The sequence below is a fragment of the Centruroides sculpturatus genome, unplaced genomic scaffold (assembly GCF_000671375.1).
Source record: "Centruroides sculpturatus isolate CEXI.00-Female unplaced genomic scaffold, Cexi_2.0 scaffold2260, whole genome shotgun sequence".
NCBI classification, from domain to species: Eukaryota; Metazoa; Arthropoda; class Arachnida; order Scorpiones; family Buthidae; genus Centruroides; species Centruroides sculpturatus.
Window position 1 is genome coordinate 38,697 of NW_019387182.1, and position 10,385 is coordinate 49,081.

The window sequence follows — 10,385 nt, forward strand, 5'->3', positions numbered from 1 at the left end:
AGAATTCACGTTTTAATTAAATAGAATTGTGGTATGGGTTTCCCTTTAAATTTAACGTAGTTTGTAATTAAGTCTTAAATGACAGATGAAGTTCATGTAACGTAATTGGTGTAATTGGTGACTTGTTGATACACATCGAATCATGTGTTATATTTAGCTGCGACAGTAGCATAATCGCAAGTGTTTTTTAAATAAATATTAATCAGACCCTTCAAAGCAAAAATTCATATAGTTTACCGACTTATAAAAATAGTCACACCAGTCAGTTATTTAATTAATCAAAGTTACCGAACATTATGAACAATAGCCACACCAGGAAAACAAATTTGATAAATGGTAAATTTTTGTCGAGTAACATTAGGTTCGAAAGTAACAAAACCGAGAGTAAGTTAGGGATCTCAATCTCCAGTTAAACAGTTAATTCATTGAAATTTATCAAAACATTTCTATTCTAAATAATGCCCAGAATGTATTTCAAATGTACGAAAATTTCACTTATGACATTTCAAAAACATATATTTTTATTTAAAAATAAGAATTTTAAGAAAATTAAACACTGAAANAACTAAACGAAATTCGATATCTATAAATTGCTATTCAATCGTATTGAGTAAAAATGAAGTTCATTCATGAAAATTTGAATTTTCTGAAGTGGAATTGCATTAAATATCTTGTAATTTGGAAAATTAATTTAATGTCTCATCTCGGATACATGAACGTTTCTTTACTGGCTGCTTATCTAATGACTCCTACTTTAAACAAAAACTGCTTAGTGTGCGCGTATTAGTGGCTGATATTACACGATAAATTCAGAATCGTTGTATATTTTTAATTCAGAAATTTTTCTTATAATTAAGAAAAAAACTTATTTTTTCGGAGTATCGAATAAAACAAATATACGTGTTTAGCATATATGCGATGAATGAATGTGTTATGTGTTAAAAGTTTAGTCATTAACATATTTATACACTTACTTCGGTGCCAGATGGAGTTTTTTCTTTCGGATGGACTCTTCTGATGTGTCTGTTTAAACTACTTTTGGTAGTGAAAATGCCGTTGCAAAAATGACACGAAAATGGCCAGTGTGAGTTTTCAAGTGAGTCTTTAAAGCTGCAGGACATGCACAAACTTTTGAGCAGATGTTACATTTACGGCTTATTATTCTCGGGTCGTTCGGTGGAATCTAATTATTTAAAAAAATTTAGTTTACTGTTAACAATATACAGATTGTATCTGAATGACGTTTTAAAAATTTGGGAGATTGTAGAAGATGAAATTTTAAACGTTTCGATAACAGGAACTTATAGCCAGAAATTTGAAGTAAAGTGTCTAGAGCGGTAGGGAGTGCTTGACCGCCCTTCACTTTGGTAGATATTATTCCGCCCAATTGACGTCGTGTTATTGCTGCAAATGGATAACTCTAAACACACAACTACAGTGGTCTAACTGAACTTGTGCACAGGACGTTGAGTACAGCATTTAATACCACCAGAAGAGAGCGTGGCATCTTACAGAGTGTCGGACAAGACATGGTTTGTCGTTGCACATTATGTAATGAAATTGGTGGCAGTCACATTGAAAATTTAATGTAAAGTAGTGTAGCCACTGATTCGATGTACACTTTGCTTGTACTCTACCGTTTTGTCAATAAAACTTGTAATAAATACTCTATTCTGCTGTTTCATTCAGCATATCAATGGCATAAAACGTGCACAGTGATGTGGAAACATTATATTACATTTCCGGCTATAGGTTCCTGATATCAAAACGTTCAAAATTTCATCCTGCACAATCTCCCAAATTTTTATTCCTCCAAATTCTGACCCACCCAGTATAAAAACATAAAACGTAACTTTTAAAACGCAAGAACTTCAGGACAATTTTATACAATACAGTTTTCAAGTGATTTCCACCATGTATTTCATTGTCATGATGTTAGAGTTATTTGTAAAACATTATGTTCAAGTTTTATTAAATCATGTGTATAGAAAATTATTTTATAAAAATAGAGCTAACGAGGTGCGCAGAGTAATTTGCTTACATGTTCTTATTGACACTAGCAATTACGCACGTTACGAACAACTGTTTTTGGAAGTTTTTTCGACTGTAATCTGAATTTAATCTTAAAAAAACAATACCATTTTTAATTTTAACGGTGACTTGATAATAGAGTGAACAATAAAATAAGATTTTCTGGTGTGTTTCATTATAAAATGCAAATATAAAATTAGAAAATAACAACACGAAGATGTATTAATTATTATCAATGGGAATATCATTTATAAGAGTAATAATTGTGAATTTAACATTCTTGTAATTAAAATTTTCTATTATTCACATTGATCATAGGTTATTAATTACACCAAAAAGTTAATTATGGTTAACGTCTATCCCATTTTATAAATGTTTATGTGTGATTAATTAGAAATAGTTACGTGCAGAAAACGGGTTTGCACAAAAAATACAAAGAAACGTAGTTAATGTATGGTTTTTTATCGAAGGTGAAATTTCCCAGCGCCAAAAGAACAATAATGAAATTTACAGTTGCTTATTGATATTATTATTTTAATATTTGTTCGTGAAAATAAACACAGTTGCATCGAGTATTGTTTGAAATATTAATTGAAGGTTTTATATTATCCTGTACAATTGTATTGTCTGTTTATTTTATAACTTTTATCGCTTTGATAATTGAAAAATAAAAACGAAAATGAAAATATAGGAACTTGTCGTAATATTTACTTTAGATAAAATTTCATCAGAATGCAATGCGTACATGTGTTCTTTCAAGTATTTTTTCCGTTTTAAGCTTTCTCCACAGCCATTGTAATTGCACTTGTACGGCTTTTCATCCGAGTGCACTTTCATGTGCCTTGCTAAATGAGTCTTCTGCGTAAAGCTTTTTTCGCACAAATTGCATTCATACGGCCTTTCATTCCTGTGAATTCGCATGTGTACTTGCAAATTACTTTGATGAAGAAATGTCTTCCCACATGTCGGGCATAAATGTTTTCTGTCCTTTTAAAACAATGCGTTGAATAAATATAAATAATTAGTAAAAAACATATATAAAAATTATTCTCGTTAATGTAAATTATTGTTACATATTATAAGATTACGTTAATATTGTATTATTATGTTGTAATATTGTAAGATTATGTTAATATGTACTCTATCATCGATATAAAATTGAAATTGATAGTTTGTGTTATTTCGTTAATTTTCAATAAAACAGTTTGGAAAATTCAAAATGTATTATACAAATTAAATGAAAGATTTCACTTACCATTATTATTTTACTTATTTTGATTCTATTATCGAATTCAGTTTATTAATTTTAAGATGAAATTTTGTTAAAACAGAATACAACAATACACCGAAATAATGTAATTTCTTGATTGTTATGTTTTGATTATATTAAGCATGTTTAATTGCGTATGTCCTCGAACTTAAAAATAATTGAAAACACAAAACGATACATACATCTTCTGTATTGGAGAAACGAATGTGAGGGAACAAATAGAGTAACGCTATTTGTGTTTTTCGTTTAACTTATTTTTGAATTATTATTATTTTAATTAATCCGCACAATAAGCAGTAACAGGAAAAGCACGGTTTGGTGATACTCAATCGGAGTGTGCGAGTTTACACGAATGGGAATGCCTACAATTTTTGGGTATTTGGACTGCTGAAATAAGAAATATATTCAAAATTATATTTTTACTTCTATTGTTTTATATTTCTATTTTTATTTATTTATTTATTTATGCCATAAGCGTAGTTATAATGTGCCATATAGTAGTAATATGTCATAAGGCATATTACATGTAGTTTATTCAAACGAGAAGCCATACAATTACAATTATAATGGCTGTGAATATAGTTGTTACTGTGAAAGACCGAAATTAGAGAATGTTGATATTCTCCGGTGAATGTCGACACACAAAATACGTCGGTGAAAGATTGAATATTTTGTTATATTATTATACATTCGAACAATCGCCGGTGTATGTCGACAAGCACAGATAAGCTTTGGTGGAGTTCGAAACGACACCCGAGAAGCCGATGTCGACGGAGAGGCGACAGTCTGTCGCCAAATTCTTCGCCGAATTTGAGCAGAAGGAAATTCTGCTCAAATTGGTGATACCGTACGAATACAAGTCCCTGATGTTGACCGTGGCCGTACAGATGCCCGAAATGTGTTGGCAGTTGTTGTTAGAATAGAAGACTCTGACTTTTATAAATTAGCAAACAAAAATGATACCCTCAAGCAGCTTTACACCCGTAATCAGTTCGTAATTTGTAAAGAAAATTTTCCATAGGTAAGATTTCTTCTCAAGAAATATCGCTGAGAGAAGCAGCTGCAGCTAATTCGAAAAGTGGAGGGCAAAGCTATACACGCTGTCATTGCAAAAAAAAGTGTTCCACGAATAAATGCAGTTGTAAAAGCAAGGGACTCTTGTGCAATTCAAGATGCCATNAATTATATGTATTATATTAAGTTATGTATTATATTAAGTATCACCATATTTTTTAAAATTCTAGCAAAATCGACACCATCTATCAGTTGAAACATATAATACTGTACATTGTAAACGAGAATACTTGGGTTTAAACAGTAGGCTTATTCGAGTTTACTCATGGAGGCCTTGAAAGTTCAATGTTCATTGTTCTTGAAAGTGCTTTGTAATTCTTTATAATTTTTATACTCGTTGCAAAAATGAAGTAGAAAACTTTTCATTTAACATTCAAAAATGTTTATGTATATTCTGTAATGTACATTTTCGCTTTGCAAGAAAACATACATTGACATAAAGTACGAACAAAATTTAGATAATTATGTCCACAATGTTTAACATACAATATTTAATAGAGAAAAACCCAGCAATCAAACTGTGTTGACCTTATGCCACATTAATGTTTGCCATGTTAACTGGTCTTCAACAATCACCATTGTCTAAGACACACATTATTAATCTATGTGGACAACGCATGAAATTGTCAAGAACCGCAATTACCACAAAAACAGATATGTTATAGCGAATTTAATCAAACTAATATAACAGACGATGATGCTGAACAAGTGTGGAAAAAATTGAATATTACATATTTGGGAAAATATTCAGATTTGTGTGTGAGAAGAGACGGTTTGATATATTCGAGAATTTCATAAACGTTTGCATTAAAACATATAAATCTGGTACTATAATCTGGAATCAACAGTAGGATTAGCATGGTATGCTATGTTGAAAACAGAAGAATTGTACGGAGAATTGTACGGAGAATTTAAATGGTCGGATACAAAAATATATTCGCGTCTAAAAGTTAAGCAACCATGTGAAAAAAGCGAATAGAAAGAAAATATTCCAAATCAGAATGTAACAAATGACACTAGCTTGGTCATGAATGATTAATATATAAATTACATGTAAACAAAATAATAGGATTTTGGGCAGCAACAAAGTTTACTGGAAGAGGTCTGTCAGTACGGAATGTGATCACTTTTACAAGAAAATGTTCCTACAGGGTCGATTCATGCCATGAATATCATCATCTATGACGGTTTGAGGTATCTAGCCATTCATGTTTATACGCCTGAATAGGCAGACATGCGTAGCTGTTAAATGTTCTGGGAAGGGTTATGCACAGAAAACTGAACGTATCCCAAGCATATCCCATATATGATAGATGGAATTCAAGTCGTGATTTCGCTGGCTATTTCACACCAAGCAGTGTTTCAGAATCTTACTACTAGCCAACGATGCGTATTTTTTAACCTCGCAAATTATCGTTTATAAAAATGGCACGAAGATCTAGTGGTGCACGCAGGGGGTGAGCAATGGCACCCCCAGAGTAAAGGGTAAAGAAACACTAGTAAATTTTCCAAAAATATTTTCCTAATTAAAATTCATATTTTATTTATATTGTGTCGTGTTGCCCGAACAACGCCGGACCTACCTGCTAGTAAATTAATAAATTTTATTATTCTGAAAATTTAACAATAATAGCAGATCATAACCAACCGACTCGAATGGATAAATAAATTCGACCGTTTACTGTGGTTTAACCAAAGTTCGTGAGTTTAAATTTTCCATCCATGAAAATTTATTTTCATTCTTGTTTTTTACCTTGGAAAGAGTCTCTTTGGTCACAAAGACAATAAAAAAAGGAGAATCAACAAATACTCTAAAAAATGTCTATGGCATCTTTTTTACTCGTGTTTTTCATGGAATTATTACTACACTTTTGTTATGTGAACAGTCAGTTGATTATCAACTGAGAAACGTCTGCTACGCTTCCTCGAAAAATCGCCTATCTACCAAATCATATATAATTGAAACGCTTTAGTAAAAAATAAAAAAGTCTGTAAACCTACAAACAACTTAAAGACTCTATCAAAAGCTTAAACTATGTTCAATTCTGTATGTCCGTTATGGTCTATTTGTATTTTCTTTTTACAGTGAAAAAAAAGCTAATGGCTTACAAGATAAATAAAGTGAAGAGAATAATTAACTTGAAACAGTCTAGTTTAAAAAGAGACAAAAACGTGCAACTTTTTAAATTTAATTAAAATTTAATCAATTAAAGTATACCAATTTTACAAATGTAAAATAAAAATTAAGTGTAACTTCGATGTTTAGATCTTTTCATTTCTGAAGCAATAAATATAAAAACATAACTTAATAAATTTAGTTTCTTTCAAATCATTTTCGCTATAAATTAAATTACATGTATATTTCTACGACGATTTCACATACTTCGCGAACTGTAACTAAGCATCTTTACTAAATATTTAATTTTTCCTTTGTTATTAAATATCAAAATATTAATAATCTGATATCTTATTAAATACATTTTGGAAATTAGTTGTCCAGAATTAATTAATCAGACGGATGAGAGTTTCTTTCGTGTTCTTTTAGTGAAACTTCGTCTAAAAATTGTTCACTACAGAACGGACATTCCAAATAATTATCTTCAACGTCTATTTCTGGAAAAAAGTCCAGTTGCGACGATGATTCCAATTGAATAATTTCTAAATCGACGTCAACGTTTTCAAGAAATTGTTCACTTTCTTTTGAAGTGAAAAAATTATCTTCTGATGAAATTTCTTCAAGTTATATTGACTCTGGTATTTGAAAACTTGTTGATGGTTGTTCAAACGATTCTTTCTGCTCTCGCCGAACGTCTTGTGTACATTTTTGAAAGTAAATAACACAAATAACAATACTGTACAACATTTACTAAAATGTGGATTGCATAAAATTATTTAATATTAGATAATTATATACTGAATTAGGTAACTTTGGTTGGATAATTCCTAAATAGACGTCAATGTTTTCAAAGAATTCTTCGCAGTCTTTTAAAGTAAAAAGGTTCTCTTCTGATGAAATTTCTTCAAATTCAATTGACTGTGGTCTTTGAAGACTTGTTGATGGTTGTTTAAACGATTCAATTTGCTCTCGTTGAACGACCCGTGTTCTTTTCTGAAAGTAAATGACTTATATAACACAACTGTACACAATTTACTAAAATGTATATTGCAAAAATTATGTAATATATAATTATATACTGTATTATATATTTGTAATGCTATAAGAGTTAACAATGTTTTTTAAGCTAATTGAGAGTTAATATTTTACAATGTTATTAAAATTTGAAAATTCGCAATTTTAACAAATTATGAGTAATTAACAACCCTAAGAGTAATCGGTAAACAAATATAAATGCTTTTCAGTAAAGTATTATAATTACGAAAAAGATACAGCAGTTGTTAATTTACGTGGAAACAAAAAAGTCATTGTTTTTAATTATTCGATAGTTATTACTGTAAAGTCACGGAACAAAGACTTTCACACATCAAAGTAAATTCCCCTACACTTATATAATTGTAATATTTGTATTTGAGTGCATGTATCTTCATAATTATTCAATTGAAAAACAAACGAAATTCGAGGTCCATAAATTGTCATTCAATCGTAAGGAGTGAAAATGAAGTCCAATCATGAAAATTTGAATTTTCTGAAGTAAAATTGCATTTAATAACTTGTAATTTGGAAAATTAATTTAATGTCTGATGCTGAATACATGAAATGACATAGAAACGTTTCTTTACTGGCTGCTTATCTAATGACTCTTACTTTATACAAAAACTGCTTAGTGCGCGCGTATTAGTGGCTGATATTACACGAAAAATTCAGAATCGTTCTATATTTTTAATACAAAAATTTTCCTGATAATTAAGAAAAAACTTATCTTCTCGGAGTATCGAATGAAACAAATATACGTGTTTAGAATATATGCGATGAATGAATATTGAAACAATGCGTGCTCATTAAATATGTGAAATTATTCTTATAATGTTTTCTTTATAAGACACGGTTATGTGTTAAAAGTTTAGTCATTAACATATTTATACACTTACTTCGGAGCCAGATGAAGTTTTCTCTTTCGGATGAACTCTTCTGATGTGTCTGTTTAAACTACCTTTGGTAGTGAAAATGCCGTTGCAAAAATTACACGAAAATGGCCGTTCTCTGGTGTGAGTTATCAAGTGATCTCTTAAAGCTGCGGGAGATGCACAAACCTTCTGGCAGAAGTTACATTTACGGCTCATTATCATCGGGTCGTTCGGTGGAATCTAATTATTTAATAAAGTTTTAGTTTACTGTTAACAATATACAGATTGTATCTGAATGACGTTTTAAAAATTTGAGAGATTGTAGAAGATGAAATTATAAACGTTTTGATATCAGGAACCTATAGCCGGAAATTTGAACTAAAGTGTCTAGAGCGATAGGAAGTGCTTGACCGTTCTTCACTTTGGTAGATACTCTTCCGTCCATTTACGTCGTGTTATTGCTGAGAATGGATAACTCTAAACACACAACTACAGTGGTCTAACTGAACCTGTGTACAGGACGTTGTAAACAGCATTTAATACCATCAGAGGAGAGCGTGGCATCTTACAGAGTGTCGGACAAAACATGGTTTGTCGTTGAACATTATGTAATGAAATTGGTGGCCGTCACATTGAACATTTACTGTAAAGTAGTGTAGCCACTGATTCGATGTACACTTTGCTTGTACTCTACTGTTTTGTCAATAAAACTTGTCATAAATACTGTATTCTGCTGTTTCATTCAGCATATCGATCGCATAGAACGTGCACAGTGCTATAGAAACTTTATATTACATTTCCGGCTATAGGTTCCTTACATCAAAACGTTCAAAATTTCTTCCTGCACAATCCCCCAAATTTTTGTTCTCTTAAATTCTGATACATCCTGTATAAAAACATAAAACGTAACTTTTTAAACGCAAGAACTTCGTGACAATTTTATATAATACAGTTTTCAAGTGATTTCCACCATGTATTTCATTGTGATGAAGTTAGAGTTATTTGTAAAACATTATGTTCAAGTTTTATTAAAATTATGTGTATAGAAAATTATTTTATAAAAATAGAGCTAACGAGGTGCGCAGAGTAATTTGCTTAGATGTTCTTATTGACACTATCAATTACGCACGTTACGAACAACTGATTTTGGAAGTTTTTTCGACTGTAATCTGAATTTAATCTTAAAAAAATAATAACATTTTTAATTTTAACGGTGACTTAATAATAGAGTGAACAATAAAATAAGCTTTTCTGGTGTTTTTCATTATAAAATGCAAATATTAAATTAGAAAATAACAATACGAAGATGTATTAATTTTTATCAATAGGAATATCATTTGTAAAAGTAATAATTGTGTAGAATGATTCGCTTAATAATTTAACATTGTTGTAATTAAAATTTTATATTATTCACATTGATCATAGGTTATTAATTACACCGACAAATTAATTATAGATAACGTCTATCCCATTTTATAAATGTTTATATGTGATTAATTAGAAAAGGTCACATAAAGAAAACGGGTTTGCACAAAAAATACAAAGAAACGTAATTAATTTATAGTTTTTCTTATCGAAGGTGAAAATTAATATAAAACAACGAAATTTCCCAGCTCCAAAAGAACAATAATGATATTTACAGTTGCTTATTGATATTATTGTTTTAATATTTGTTCGTGTAAATTAACACTGTTGTATCGAGTATTGTTTGAAATATTAATTGAATGTTTTATATAATCCTGTACAATTATATTGTGTCTGTTTATTTTATAACTTTTATCGCTTTGATAATTAAAAAATAAAAACGAAAATGAAAACATAGGAACTTGTGGTAATATTTACTTTAGATAAAATTTCATCAGAATGCAATGCGTACAGTACGTGTGTTGTTTCAAGTATTCTTTCCGTTTAAAGCTTTCTTCACGGTTATTGTAATTGCACTTGTTCGGCTTTTCATCCGAGTGCACTATCATGTGTCTTGCTAAAT

The 10,385-nt window shown here is 30.2% G+C and overlaps 1 long non-coding RNA gene across 1 annotated transcript; it reads right to left on the minus strand.

Annotated features, from left to right (window-relative positions):
* Nucleotides 1-1,048: 1,048 nt before the first annotated feature.
* On the minus strand, nt 1,049-3,340 carry LOC111616248. Its single transcript, XR_002755212.1, has 3 exons — nt 3,287-3,340; nt 2,743-3,018; nt 1,049-1,183 (listed from the first exon to the last, which is right to left on the minus strand). It is a non-coding gene; the product is annotated as an uncharacterized LOC111616248 (long non-coding RNA).
* Between the last annotated feature and the right edge of the window lie 7,045 nt (nt 3,341-10,385).